Raw genomic sequence first — 16257 nt, forward strand, 5'->3', positions numbered from 1 at the left:
GCATCGTCACGTCAATAGTCCGCCCCCTCGCGGTTCATAAACTAATCGCGTCGGTAACCACTGGTAATTGCGTAAAGTTGTCTCCCTGCCCCTTCCCCTTCCCCTTCCCTTTCCCCAAGCGACTCCCGCCAAATATCATCGTCACTTTCGTTAAGATATTTGAAAAAGTCGCGGATAGCGAGCAGATCGTAGCTTCGTAACAATACGTCGGGCGTGTCACTTAAAATATCGCGTTGATACACGTATTTTGGCGATTAGATACACGTCAGGTTAGATTCGGCATTCGTGAGTAAGCGATTGTTAAAGTGTGTATTTTCCACGCGAAATCCGTCGCACGGAGCAATCGGTGAGGCGACGATTGTATCGGACAACGCAATGCGCGAATATTTATGTTTATGTTGTGACGCGAGATAGCGATCGCGATAAAAAACATGGATTGTTACCCAAAAAAGCACGATCTCGGTGGGAGCAACAGGCGTATGTACATACGTATGTAGCATTGTCGCGTCGGTAGTCCCGAGTCCGCCCCCTCGCGGTTCATAAACTAATCGCGTCGGTAACCACTGCTAATTGCGTAAAGTTGCCTCCCTGCCCCTTCTCTTTCCCTACGCGACTCTCGCCAAAAATACAATCGTCATTTTCGTTACGTATACTTGTAGAAAGTCGCGGATAGCGAGCTGATCGCAGCTTCGTAACATTGCGTCGAGTGTGTCGCTTAAAGAATCGGGGTGGCACGCGTATTTCGGCGATCAGATACACGATAGATTCGGCATTCGTGATTTGGCGATTGTCAAAGTGTGTACTAAACGCGAAACCCGTCACACGAGCAATCGGTGAGACGATGATCGTATCGGACGACACGAGACGCGAGTATTTATGTTTATGCTGTGACGCGAGATAGCAATCGCCAAGAAAACGTAAATCGTTACCCGAAAAATACACAGTCTCCGCTGAGCGCAACAAGCGTAGTCTCGTCGCGTCGGCTGCCGCTGACGAAGTGTCGAGCGCGTAAAGTTGCTCCCCCTGCCCTTTCCCCTTCTCCTTGCCACTTACGCCGCATTTTCATACGTGTGCTTGTGTAACGTCGCGGGCGGTCGCGGGCGGTCGCGGACAACGGAGCGGATCGCAGCTTCGTAACATTACGTCGGGTGTGTCGCTTAAAGTATCGCGTGGACACTCATATTTCGGCGATTAGATACACGATAGATTTGGCATTCGTAAATTAGCGATTGTAAAAGTGCGTGCTCCACGCGAAATCCGTCGGAGAGTAGTGAGGAGACGATCGCATCGGACGACGCGATGCCTGTGTGTTCATGTTTATGTTGCGACGCGAGGTATCGAACATAATAAAAACACGAAACACGAACACGTTGATCGTTACCCGAGAAATGTACGCAACAGGCGTAGCATTGTCGCGTCGGTAACCTCTCCCCCGCAGTTCGCAAGTAAATAGCGTTGGTAACCACTGTTGACGGCGTAAAGTTGCCTCCCCTGCCTCTTCCCCGCGCGACTCCCGCCAAACATCATCGTCATTTTCGTTACAGTGTTTGTGGAACATCGCGGTCAGCGAACAGATCGCAGCTTCGTACCATTACGTCGGGCGTGTCGCTCAAAGTATCGCGTGGGCACTCGTATTTCGGCGATTAGATACACGATAGATTCGGCATTCGTAAATAAGCGATTGTAAAAGTGCGTGCTCCACGCGAAACCCGTCGGAGAGTAGTGAGGAGACGACCGCATCGGACGACGCGATGCCTGTGTATTCATGTTTGCGTCGCGAGGTATCAATCATAATAAAAACGCGAACGTTGATCGTTACCAGAAAAACACACGGTCAATCTCGGTGCGCGCAATAGGCGTAGCATCGTCGCGTCGGTAACCTCTCCCCCGCAGTTCGCAAGTAAATAGCGTTGGTAACCATTGTTGACGGCGTAAAGTTGCCCTCCCTGCCCCTTCCCGCGCGACTCCCGCCAATATCATCGTTTTCGTTACAGTGCGTATGGAACGTCGCGGACACAGCGAGCGGATTATAGCTTCGTACCGTCACGTCGGCTGTGTCGCTTAAAGTATCGTGCTGACACTCGTATTTTGGCGATTAGATACACGATAGATTCGGCATTCGTGAATTGGCGATTGTTGAAACGTATACTTCACGCGAGATTCGCGCGATCGAAACCTAACCTGTCCCTCGTTCGAGCAATCAGTAAAGCGACGATCGTATCGAATGATGCGACACGCGGATATGCATATTTATGTTGTGACGCGAGATAGCAATCGCCATAAAACGCGAACGATAATCGGTAGTCCGGAAAATGCAAGAGTAGTGTCGTTTGTCAGAACAGGCATTGTCGCCGACGGTAACCGCTTTTGGCCGTGTCAAGTTGATCCTCCGCGATTTACGCAAAGTCCCATCGTTTTAATTTCTCGTTACATTGCCGTGGAATATCGCGGACAGCGAGCGGATATTACTTTCGCCTCAAGGAGCACAATCTAGTGGAACAGATTGTGCTTCTTGCAAGCGTTATATTTTTTCGTCGCCCATCGCATCGAGAAGGTTGTACAAGTGTCGCGTTCTATCGATCGTCGTATTTTATAATGATCAGTGTGTTCGCGAGTGTAATCAATCGAGTGTTTTCACACAAGTATTATCTATATGCTAGATTGGTGAGTTAATCTTTTTTTTTATCTAAATTAGAAATATTGTTTTTTTGTGTGAGAATATATTGTTTCTTTTACAATTTTCTTTTTTACGAAATTTTTAACTTAAGAAACAAGTTAATAAGTTAAAATTTACGTTTTTTTAAAAATAACTAATTGAAGTTAAAAATTAAATTTTTAAAAAGTAAGTTAAAATTATTGACTTTAAATTTATTAATTTCTAATTTCTTATAGTTACCCAATCCTGGTTATGTGTATACCTGAGAGGAAGCTATCTGAAAAAATCTGAGATAAGGAAACCTGAGAGAATCTCGAACGACCTAAGGAAGTCTTTGCAGACATCAGGCGACAGCGTGGAACAACCGTGGTGAGTGTATAATTTATTACACATTATCCAATATTTAGAATTAATTGTTTAATTTTTATTTGGATTTTTTTGAAAAGAGAAAAGGATTTCTATTTATAAAATGTGTGTATTATAAAAGTTTTTGTAAAAGTCTTTAAAAATTTTTTTCTGAAAAAAAAATTTATCAAATACTTAGTTGATGTACAAAAATTCAATATTTATATGCAATATTTATATTGATGTATACTCTGTACACACAGTTTTTGATACTTTCTCTACACGCGATAGGTTGTCCATTTTTACGTTTAATTTTCTGATTAATTTTATAAGTAGGAAAGAATTTTTCAATAATTCTTATATATACTTTAATATTTTTAAAAAAATATTTGTTTTGTTTATTAAAAAAATCTTGTATATAAACGTTATAACTTATTATACGATGTCCTTTTCAAAGAAAAAAAATTCACATGATTCACAGATTTGTCTAATTGTGTGTATGTACAGTGATATTTGTTTATGTGCACACTAAAGTTTGAATATATATTTTTATTTTATTTATATATGTATAATATTTTATTACAATTTTGCTGCTCTGTGCACATTGCAATGATAAGTTAAATTAGCTTTTATCAATCTGAGGTAATAAATCTAAAGAAAGAATGCTGTGGATAAAAATAACATAGATCTTTGCTTTGAAAAACAGACTGGTTAACCGTTAATTTTATGTGCAGTATGCACACAAAGTATATATTAGATCTTACATATTAAACTCGTGATTATTTTATAATTGTATTTTACTTCGTTGTGTGTATATGCATTTTTTAATCTAGAAAAAGAAATATGAAAATTCTGTTAGTAGCTTTATTTACACGGAAACAACGGTTTTGCTAAAGTGTCCAAAAATTTAGCTGGATACAGATCTGAAAATAATTTTGTTGGGCCATCTAAATAATTATACAGACCATTAAATGTGATGAGCAAAGCTGCAAAATGTTTTGACATTTCAGCAACTAATTTCACTATCCTACGCAATTATTTTGATGACCCATCAAAATTATTTTCAGATTTGTATCCAGCTAAATTTTTGGACACTTTAATTTTTTCCGTGTAAAAATTACAAATTGCAATGCTACAATTCAAAGAATTTCTATCTTTGTTATTTCAGATATCGAAAAGGTATTTCTAAAGGTTTTTAAGGATAGATAATTGAACAGTCTAATCTTGATAACGGTAAACTATCGAGCGGAGGCGCGTTTTAAACGCAACATGTATATGCCAAAGAGAAATATGATATTTGTTTGCCGCGCACATAGAGTCACTCAAAATTTATTACCACTAGCATTTCTTTCGATTTCTTGCCAACTATATATTAGCTCTTATCGTATCTCTAGTATATATTGTATATCTTTCTTTTCGATGCTGCTGCTTTTAATTAATTATCGCGGCACGCTACGCTATTTGTTATAATCTTTACACCGGTCGATATCGGTGCGATGCCTGCACGATGCGACTCGCAACTTACTTGTTCCGAGATTACTCGTGTAAATAAAGTCTTACCTCGCAGCTGCAAGGTGCTAAAATTATTTAAAGCGCGAGTAAACAGGAAACGTGCTACCGCCATGATTGTTACAGATAGATATTGATCTGTTTTATTATAATGGATCCTGATTTATTTTGCGCGACTTCATTCCCGTATCGGCGAATGTACATGTACCGCAATAAAGATATAGTTAAATACGCAGTGAAAAACTATCGCAGTCGTGCATCCATTTCTCGTCCAATGGCAGAATTTCTCTCCTCCAGATCTTACATATAAGATTACGTTATTTATAGCTTCCAACATTCACGACAGATACATTGAAATCGCGATATAATCGTTTAGCACAATTTTTCCTTATATTATACTCTTTCGTACAATAACACCCACGCCGATATCTATTAATTCGCGACTCCGATTCTCACGGCTTCCTCTCGTCCCTTTATCCGTTTTGCTAAAGTATGACCACGCGCATAAACGTTTGTGCACGTGTTTACCGATACGATTTTATATTAAGCTGTAAATATGCTCGGCTGAGGCACGAGGTATGAGGCTAAGTCGCGCAGGTGTGTAAAAGTCGGCGAACGCGTACACGGTCGTGGGATTTAAAATATCGCCGATAAAGTTCGCTGTTTCATCGAGAAGCGTCGAGATCGAAATCGCGAGGTTAGAGCTATATTGGTAGATACGGCCTCACTAAAACGATCGAATCAGCCGTTTCAGCGTCGTTTCGTGCGAGAAGTTAAAGACTGCCGAAAGAGAGTAGCCCCTTACCTTCGGATAGCTTCAATATTCATGGACTTTAGTGGCTTTTATCGCGACGCAAATATCTTTTCATACATTCACAATCTGAATAAGAACATAATGTGATTCTTTAAGTCTGTACAACCATCTGTTTCTCACATTCTTGCATGGATTTACTTTTCTGAATCGATAGGAAAGTGAATCGATAGAAACAGAACATAATAGAAATGTGAATAATGTATCGTCTTAATCATTAAATTTCTCTGACCATTCTATATTGGACATTGTTGTTCACACATGCAAATTCCTTCGATAAGTAGAATCTTGATGATTCTGATAAGAGTTAAGTATTAGAAACTTGAAACTGTTATTTTTGCACACTTTCAGAGTAATTACTACTTTCGGGAAATAAAGGAGAGAATAAATCCGGGTTTCACTTTCGCGGCTGAAAGAGGAGAGCCGAGGTGCGCTCGCTTGGTGCATCAAAGTACGAACCGTGTAGCGTCTGTACGTACTGTTGTTGTTGAAGTGGGTTCGGCTCGCTTTCGTTCCGTTCGGACGATGAGCGGCGACCAGGGCGGTTATAGAGCCGTAGCAATCGCCGTGGAAGAGGTGAAAGAGAAAGAGAGACGCCTCTCTCTCTCTTTCTCTCTCTCTTTCTCTTTCTTTCTGAGTGAAAAAGGATGAAGAGATGGCCAGTGCTCTCGCTCTCGAGAGGTTGATTGAGGTTGGTGGGTGGCCCCGCGCTCTCTCTTTCTCGACGCTACCCGGTAATGCCCTCTAATCACGGCCAGCCATTGACCATTACGGTTAAATACGATTTTGAGCGATCCCATCCGCGGCGGACTCGACGGAACCGGGCGCGGTGGTGTCGGTACGCGCGCTACTTGCTCAATGTAGCGTGCATCTAACGTTATTACGTCATATTTTACCGTTAATTAGCGCGTAATGCTTCATAAAGGTCCCGGCTCAGTGATATAAATGATCCATGCGCGCGCGCACAGATTTAATTGTGACACATAAATGATGCTGTATAATATTATCTTATTGTGAAACCGCACGAAACGCGTATCTGATGGCATAAATCTGCTATAGTGCAGATAAAATTTCTTAACCAAAGGAGAGAGAAAGAGAGATTGTTAAAATATCGTGGGTAAGACATGAAGCCACGGATAAAATGTTTTTATCTTCGATATCTGAGATATTGCTCTTTTAGATTTTATAGGATTAGGTCTAATGAGAGATACTTATCATAGAGATCGATAAACGACAGTTCATGCTATCGTAAATCAACAAAGTCGCCTAATTATCTAGACAATTTCTCTCATATTGCATGATCATATAACTTAACGATGAATGCAATCACGATGGAAAATTTTCGATATACCTTGCAGTAGGCGATCGCGCGTATTACTAATATTCCACTTCCGACAATTATTTTTCCACTTTACGCGTTCGCGTTTCTCCGGACGTTTCTCACTTCGGAATGTTTCGGTCGAAGAAAAAACTTGGTTGCTTCCGGTGTACGATCGATGCTGTATCTTTCCACCTTCCCTCTCGAGTCTTTCTTTCGTTCCTACGACGAGGCACTCCTCTTGCAGGCATAATACCGGCGATGGAATGTAAATACGCGACCAATAGGTTTTATGGTTATTGCCATTGCAACTCGATAGGCGAGGGCATAGTCTTCTCCACCGCCGCGCGCGTCTCGTCTTCTTCTGCGGCGAGTCGCTCGCGAAACTTCTGCGACTTTCACCACGCGAAGGAACCATGAGGCCTCGAACAGTGCTATCGATAGTACGTGTCGGTATTTCCAAATCGAGTCGATCAAGTGCGTTTCCGGCGCGCATAGTATTGCCACTTTGACAAGTACGTTTTTTCTTGACCTCTTTCATATAGAATATAATGACTGCCTAATCTTTCTACACCCACCGAGCAACTTTTCCATGTAATTTACGTGTTGTAAATCTCTGAATTATATCTATACTGAATGCTAGAATGTTTTGATTATGTATTAATTTCAAAGTAACGTTGCCAATTTTTTTTCCTACAAAGATAAATGCTTAAACATTTAGACAGATTGAATAAGTTGAGTACTTTTTCTACATGAAATTCTTTTAGGAACAATAAAGACTTTATTTAATTTTTTTCAATATAACTTCGTTTTTTAGTTATAACCACTTTTTGGCAGTAAAATTCTTGGAATTTTATTGCGAGATAAAAATACCGATAAAAACGTAAAAGGCTAAATAAATAGACAGACTATGACATTTATTGTTCTACAATCATGTTCCGGATATCGCCACGTACGTATTAGTTGGCAAAATTTGCGTCGCAAATCCGAGAGCCGGATCAACCCATAAATCGTACGCGCTAATTAAGCGATGGTAAACACCAATTCACACCATTCGGGTCGCGCGCGCGGCATCACACGATACCGTTAGGTTTTATCGTTTTCACGATGATTCTGAAGTAGATGCTTATGTACGCTTTATCGTCTTGGAAAAGCGAACATCAACGATATTTATGAGGGCATGATTGTGAGCTAGGGTAGAGAATAGAGTGCCTCGCGGTCCGAAGAGGACGATCGTCGTCGTCCCCCTAACTGGGCTGTAAACATCTCCGGTGAATTTATCAGACCAAGGTAGTAGGTACCGCGCATACATGACGCGCGCTCGCCGACGTTCGACCTGTTCCGCAACGCGGATTATCGCGGAAATTGCGAAACTGCTTACCGCGCGACGATCAGCGTCGTCGGTGAGGCGTACCGCGCCGCAGTGTGGCGTCTCGGCGCAAAATCACTCCTCTTGGGCGAATTCTGTGGTCGCGGCGGCGGAAACGAGCCGCGAAGATTACGGCAAAAACTGCTCCCGCAGTCTCTTTTACACGTGCTGCGGACCGCGCGAGCGGGGACGTAGTAAGAGAAGCGAGTCGAGCGAGCGAAGAAGGAACGAGTCATCGTTCGACTTTTCCGGAAAAATTCTCGCGCTGCGCGCCTGTTTCCTCTTCCTGCTGTCCGTTACTGATCATTCTTGCTTTTTGCGCCCATTTCTACATTCCTTTTTGATTGTGGTTGTACTGAAGTGCTCATCATATTACAGTACTTATTATCAAGGATCAAGGTAATTAATTTTTTTTTCGAAACTGTGACTAAACATCGTTTTAATCAGGACAAGAGTACGTGAATAAATAAATAGCTTGTCTATTCATGTACTAATTACAAGCCACACGTATAATTTTTTTCAGATTAAATGCAAGTTACTAAAATACAAGATATTCTTTGCTCGAATAAAATACATTCAAAAAAAATATATAACAGTTATTTTACAAAACGGAAATATTATCATTTTAGCTTTCAAATAATTATAAATTCAATTATGAAATTTTTTCCATCTTATTTCTTTTTATATCCGATATTACAAACACGCCCATGCTTCTCCAAACATGATGGTGGGCGGAAATTTTTGTACTTATTACGTGAAGTATTCTTGAAATTGTTAAATATTTGATTTATCGTAATCGTGGCGCTGCGGCGCGGAATTTATTTTAATTATATAAAACGCTTCCTCTTCCGCGTACTTCTATGCGTGCCGTAATTTCTGTCTTCATATGAGTCTTCGTCGAGTACGCTCACTATACGCGGATCATTCTTGTTTTCCTCTTTCCTTTCTTGCTTCGCACTCTCGCCAAAATAAAATTTTAAGTACAGGTCTTGCGCGCCATAGCTGAAGTTACCTACCGCATGAAACGCGTCCGCCCGCTCGACGATTTTACGGTGTACGGTCCATGGTTCGGGGCGCATCTTGGGTCATAGCACGGTTTAAGTACCAATTAAAGTACATTTAAAGAGAAAAGACTTCATTATTCCAGCGATTGTGCGCGCCATGCCCTATTTGTTCTCAAACGAACATTCGTTTGATTTATTAATCAGACCTATTTTGCTAACACTTTTTTCAGCATTATCGTTGCATACCGCAGTGGAGCATGTTATTGCGAAAGTATGCAACTGCTTACCACTCCGCGAACCTCAAACGTATTGTGTTTTATTTGCTATGTAATGCTAGAATCACTGAAGCGATTAGTTTGTTCGCTATTTTTAAACCTTTATGAATTTTATACGGATTTTTATCGATTTACATAAGGAAGGAGAATAAGTTCCGTAATTTCCATTATTTGTAAATTTATCTTTACGTTCTTCTCTTGTTTTAAAATATTTTTTTAATTATAGAATCAATATATAAACCTATAAAAATTAATTTTGTTTTTATCTTGTTTAAATCTTATATCTCGGTAGAAAGTTTTGTAAATACTTGCGTGGAAAAAGATACTCAAATGTATTAAGCACGCAATACCAGTTATCTATTTAATATTAAATCTTTAAAGTTTGAGATTTTAAGTAAAATACAAGATAGACATATCAAACCTAACTGTAATTTAGTAGACATATCAAACCTAACTGTAATTTAGTAGACATATCAAACCTAACTGTAGAATATTTCAAAGGAGACTTGCTTTTATCAAATTTATCAAATCAACTTGAGCGAAAACTTGAATTAAAAACTTTATGGTAGATAGTTATTTGTTTTCCCAGAAGTGCCATTATCTTTAGCACTTTGAGAGAAAACTGGCTAATTCTATCGACGCTCTAAGCACGTGCCATTGCGGATAGCTCTCGAGTCGCTCCGTGGTATGTTAGACCGACCTACCAGCGCGCACATACATACGTGCGTGCCAGCAGCATCAGCGCAAGCTGCACGCATGTGCGTACGCGCGCATGTAAATCGTTGCTCTATGTGAGCGGCTACCGCCGTGCAGCACATTCAGGACCACGGCGCGATACTCTCGCAGCCGCCGTGTCGTGCACCACGTCCTTGTAAGGCCACTTGCCCACCGGGTACGCATTCGCGCGCGTACCACAGCATATCGCCTCGTCTCGTCAGTGTGGATGAGAAACGTGGTGCGTACGTACACACGCCAATACGGTGGTGGTGACCACCGAGCACTGACGCAACGGCGTTTGCTCGTAAATCGATTCCGAAGGAACAGACGGACGTGGAAGAGGTCGTGCGTGCGTGCGGGAGCAAGAAACTACGCGCGAGAGAGCTCGCCTAAAGCAAAAAAACCTCTCCCGCCGATTCCGACCGATTCGTAACGACCGGTATTGTCGTAATAGGTGGTGTTATCGTTCGCGACGGATCGACTCCTACTCGAGGGCCAAGTCTGTTAAAGATTAGTGCCGTGTCGAGTACCTGATAACAAAATGTTACGAACATTTATATTGCGTCTCGACTCTTGGCTTTGACGCGTATTGCGAAATTTATCGGCAGTGTAAAATATTACAAATTTTATTACAGTAATAATACAAGTTATTATTTTTTATTATCAGAATTCAGTAATTTATATATATGATTATTAAATTTAAAAATGACATAACTTGATAGAAGATAAGAAAACTTCCTTGAGGGTGCTTAATCAATTTGAATGAAAAATGCATTAAATTCTTAAAAAAGATTTTTTTGCACGTTGAGAGATTTTGGATTTATAATATCTGGAAATACATATAAAAGTTAAAAAAAAAAACGGTAGACAAAATTAATTTATGGCGTCACGAATACCGGAAGTTCTAGCGTGGGGCTTGTTTGTCAAGTACGTCGCTTGTAATTCACAAGAGTCGCTGCGAGCTTAATTGCATAATTTTGTATCGCGGCACCTCGTATATTGATTACCGCGCCTGGCGCGTGGATGACCGGTGAAGACAAATCACGCTTTAAGATTCTCATCGCCGCGCGCCGCGCAATTTCCTATGCTAATTTTCTCGCGGTTGTTCCGCGAGGGACGTCTGCTCAGCAGCCGTGATTTCTCCCAGCTCCGTGTCGCGTCCAACTGAGAAAGAAAAAGATAGTTCAGAGATCGATCGAGAGCTCGCAGATTATAATGAGATAATTTAACGAGCAGCTCGAATCGGCCTCTCAGACACGCGTCCGTCACGCATCGAGCGGAAGCAACGAATTAGATTCGGGCTGAAAAGAACATTGCGGTTGCTCTTCGCACCTGATCTTTAAAATATCCAGAGATATTTCGCATGGGGATTTCTTTAAATTTACTATTATTTATCAAAATTAAAAAATCCAAAATTATGTAAATTTTTAACAAGATCATATAAAATTCGATTTTTTATTTATGTCGAGCAGTTAAATGTTGGAAATGGAAATACAAATATCTGAATAGAATACTCAAAATTTTAATGAAGAGTATTGATTAACCAAAGTATTCTTTTTTCCTTTGTATGATGACTGAAAAAATGTTCGAAAATACAATTATAATATCTTTGTCATCAACTTGAATTGTCTTAGATATTTGAGATGTATGTTGGTGTCATTGATAGAGAAGGAAAGTTTACATACGTAACAATTTGTACTGAATAAATATATTGTAGAAGTTGATCTTTTTGCAAGAATTGAACGATTTCAAATTAGCACAGTGGCAAATATGCGCGCGTGGGATGAAAGCCCTTCGATCCGTTGTGTATCGAGAGTCGATCTCTCCCGTGTCCCGCGATATCTTCGGCCGCGGGCGAAACCGAAGAGATTGTCGAAAGTGAAAGGAGGCGAAGAAATCAAGATGGATCGTGCGTTCGTTATAACGCAGGTTTTCTCGCTGCGTGCTGCACGCACCTTCCACCTTCTTCTACGTGTCCAAGGACTCGTGGTAAGCGCGCTGCAATCGATAGCACCGGCCGATAGCATGCGTTTCGCTTTGGAGATGACGAAGAAGACGAAAAGGCAAACGGCTACGAAATTTATCATCTTAAAATGCGATTTTAACCAAAGATTTACGTCGAGAACAATACATTTCATTACAATCGTTACTTTTTACTCTATAGTCTCGCTTTGTTGGTTACATTAAAAAAATATTTTTATATATAAAAATCATATGTATAAAAATTAGAGGACTTGAAAAATATTTAGAATATTTCCACAACTCATTAATCGTTTATTGTATTTATGATGATTTGATATTTTATTATAACAATCGCGTTTTTTATAATTTTTTTTGTAAATTAATGGAGACAGCATATATTTTATTTCTTGTCGAGTTTGTAATCATTTTATTTTTACATACTATAAAAAATTACATAATTGTACGAGAAATATACCTCCGCACGATATGGCAATGCGTTTTGTTGCCACATTGTTCTCATAAACAGCAAAGGTAATTCCGAGTCTTCGAAGTCGTAGGAACCAATACTTATGCTTATGCCCCGATACTCAAAATTGCCTTGGGACGAATTCCGTTATGTTTTCGTCCATAAAGCCTAACCGCCGTCCGTTACGTTCCGGCGAAAGAAGCCTTAACGGCGCTCGTTATAACAATTTCGGTGCATCACCGCACACCCTTTCGGACAGTAAAGAGGACCCCCCCGAAATCCAGTGAAGTGCAAATCTTTTCAGATTCTTTCAGATGTTACAAATAATACGTAAATTATATGTAAAATAATTATTTGAATATCATAAATTCTGTCTCTAAAGCAAAACGTCGCTAATGTATATTAATATTGAAATGCCCGAGTAATTTATAAATATTAAAATTAAACACTCAAATTGGCCAATCAAACATCCATATACCCACGAACAGCCATTTACGTATTTAAGAAATCTCAACTGTCCAAATATTTTTCAAATTCTCAAGTGTATATTACACTGAAAGGAACATACACAAATCCTCAAATACCGCAGTAATGGTTTCGTTGAAACGTACAGAACGAGAGAGAAGGCATTATCGAGGCAGCAATTTCATCGCGCATTCAGTCAAGATTCGTATTTCAAGTACCATCGAATTTCGTTCGACTCAGCGGGATTTGTGGCATGATAGATTCTCTCTTCGGTGAGCGAGAAAGAGACAGAGGTGCTCCAGATTGCCGGCCGAAAGAGACATGCACACGCGAGTGCACGTCACGTAATCGCCGAGTCCTCCGGGGGCGAGAAGAAAGAGAGAGAAACGCACTTCTCTTACCGCTTCTCTCGGGTAATTTCGTGCGCGCATACGAGGGATAACAGCGCGAGGGATCGGTCAAAAGGAAAAGGTAAAGACTCGGGGGGAGGGAAGCCGAGCGAGCGGTACCACGAATTTAACGATTCCGTCGACTTTACGACGGCGATCGCGCCGCCCTTATTATAACGCGGCTCAGGCCGGTTTCGGATCGCCCTTGGGAGACACTCGCGCATCTCTTCTCGCGTCTTTCACGAGAGGCACCCGCGCTATTACGTCATTAAGGCGTCCAATAAACTTCTTTTACTACTTCCTCGACCGCCGCTTCTCACCGCGCAGTCGTTCAGCTCGTCCGCGTTGCGTCGCCGCGATTCCGTCCGTGACATCGCGTCGGTCTTTCACCTCCTGCGAGTCGTCGCCCTTTTCCAAAGTAAGCATGAAACACGCATTCAAAAGTCCTGCCCTTATTTTTCAGAAAAAGAAGTAAATAATTTAAACTAAAGTATGTAAATACAAGTTATTATTCAAAGAAAGATACAAATGATAAATATAGAAATAGATTTTTTTTATATTTTAATTGCTCAATCGATAAGAATAATATAAAAGAGAAATTAATTTTCTTAGACAATAAGGGATTGATTATTTTATTTTATATAAAGTTACTGTAGCAGAAAAATTTAACTGATGAAGAGAAATTTTTGAAAAAATTTTTTGATGATATCTTATGCTGTTATCTTGATAGATTAATATTTGATTGACATTTTGATTGCAGTTAATTATGCACACAAATCTTTTATATTTTCTGTAGAAGTAGTATTCACTGAAAATTTGAAATAAATTTATTGGATATATTGAAATGTGAGAATTCTAAGTACATCGTGATATCTTGTTGATTGTTATCCTTAGCCAAGGTTGGAAATGAATACCGCTTCGTATCCCAAAATACGAAGTATTTTGTTTCCGATTACTTTGGGCTAATGAAGCCTCGCCTCGCCAGCGACGTTAAACGATGCGACTTCGTGTGTGTATGTGTGAAGACTTAGTTATCCTAGGAACTGCAGTTTAATTTAAATTCCGTTTCAAGACGGGCATCTGGAATTTAAAAATGAACGGTAGATTCGATATTTACGACGATTCAATGGCGGAAACATCTCGTCTCGTGGACACGAAATTTAATTTTATACAATGTCCGATGTTACGTAATTCATGAATAACTGTTATATTCAACAGTTGAAGATTTCAACTGTTTCTCACAGTTTCGTCGGATTATCGTGACGTGTTTATCTCGGCAAACTTTTCTTTCTTCGTTCGAGGATCACGAAAGAATGACATCGCGCCGACACGAGGCGTGAGTGAGTAGGGACGAGCCGCTATTCATAATGCGACGAGAAAAACGAAGAAGCCATTTCCCGATTGGATCTTTTTTTTTTATTATTATATTCCTCTACACTCGCTTTCGACGGCGCTCGAAGTTTTGGGCCGGCTGCTGGAAAAAGTATTGTCGATCGAAATTCGAATTTCTTCGTCGCGACGAGCTTTCGGTGCAGCATCCCGGTCCAGACTTTTGCGGTACGCGTTCTCTGGCGGTGTGTGCTATTGACCCTTTTTCACTACAGGTGAGCTGGGAGGGGCTCCGGACAGGTAGATACACCTAACCCACGTACCGTAAGAAACCGAGACTAACACCTAACGGGTGTTCACGCATGAAAAGTATTTTTTTTTCTTTTTTAATTTTATGTGACACTTTGATTTATATTCCATCTTGATCAATCTGCGAAATTATTTGATAGGATATACTTAGAGATATATACGGTTATTACATTACGACAATAAAATACATCGAGTAACATTGAGTATCCCTGATGTTATTTCATTTTTATCAATGTTTGAGTTCAATTTCAAAAATTTATTTATTTATTTTTTATCTAAGAAACTATATTCCGAAAATTATAAACGGCGTGATCGCTTACACCGGCTATGAACAATTAGAGAGACGATAGCTATCGGACGGTGTTATCTTTAAAAGTTATTCACCCAGTATGTGGCGCGATGTGATGCTGTGTAGATATGCGGCGAGAGCGTAAGGTGCACAAACCATCATATATGCCCTTGCATGGCATTCGTGTGTTACGACACACGTACGTACACACGCGATGCAAGCTGAGCATCGTATGTGTTTGTGTGTGTTCAGACCTGGTTACATCGCTATCGTTATAGCCATTAAGTATATTGTGCTGGAAGGTGTTTTCTATAATGAATTTCTGTTGTTTATTAAAACGGAAGGCCCTTTACAAAGGACTGCCGTTTGTTTCTTAACGACGCGCGCCTACCTTGAATTATTCCGATCTATATCCTCTCTGCCACATTGCCAATAGCCAATAGAATGCACGCAATTAGAAGAATTCGAAAAGAATGAATGATTTGTGCACGGTCCGTGATATATATTAAGCGATAAAAAGAAATTATCTTGAAATGAGAAGACAACTTATAATTTAAATAATTTTGATTAAATTGTGTGCATGTATATACATGTTGATTTTATGATGTTTTTATTACGATTATGTGTTTGCATTGATTATAATAAAATGTGCAATAATTTTACATTTTGTTACGCACGAAATCAGAATATTTAGATTGGTTCAATCATTCGCCGACGCAACAAGTAGTAAAAACGATTCAGAGAAAAAAAAATGAATTAGCTCAATGTCGATTGTTACTTCTTACGAAACAATACGAACAGGAAGCACGTTCAAGCGTGCCGAGATATTCTTGCCACGCGACAAGACAAGACCCGTAGGGCCGTGCACAGACGCGACGCAATCGCTCCTTGCTACAAAAATGAGAGTGTTTATCTCGATAAACTGCGATTCGCTTGTATAGAAAATTACTTCAATTTAGCCGCAAGATAATCATTGAATTTTTTTCTTGCGTTTCACTTTCTCTCTCTCTCTCTCTCTCTCTCCCTCTCTTAGTCGCACGCGCG

At 40.1% G+C, this 16257-nt stretch overlaps 1 long non-coding RNA gene across 1 annotated transcript in view; it reads left to right on the plus strand.

Moving 5' to 3' along the window:
* Positions 1-716: 716 nt before the first annotated feature.
* LOC120358983 overlaps positions 717-16257 on the plus strand; it is a 42257-nt gene continuing 26716 nt past the window's right edge. The window contains exons 1-2 of the long non-coding RNA XR_005575879.1: positions 717-2664; positions 2893-3025. This is a non-coding gene — a long non-coding RNA (uncharacterized LOC120358983). The remainder of the gene's footprint in view (positions 2665-2892; positions 3026-16257) is intronic.

This window comes from Solenopsis invicta, chromosome 11 (genome assembly GCF_016802725.1).
Source record: "Solenopsis invicta isolate M01_SB chromosome 11, UNIL_Sinv_3.0, whole genome shotgun sequence".
Lineage (NCBI taxonomy): Eukaryota > Metazoa > Arthropoda > Insecta > Hymenoptera > Formicidae > Solenopsis > Solenopsis invicta.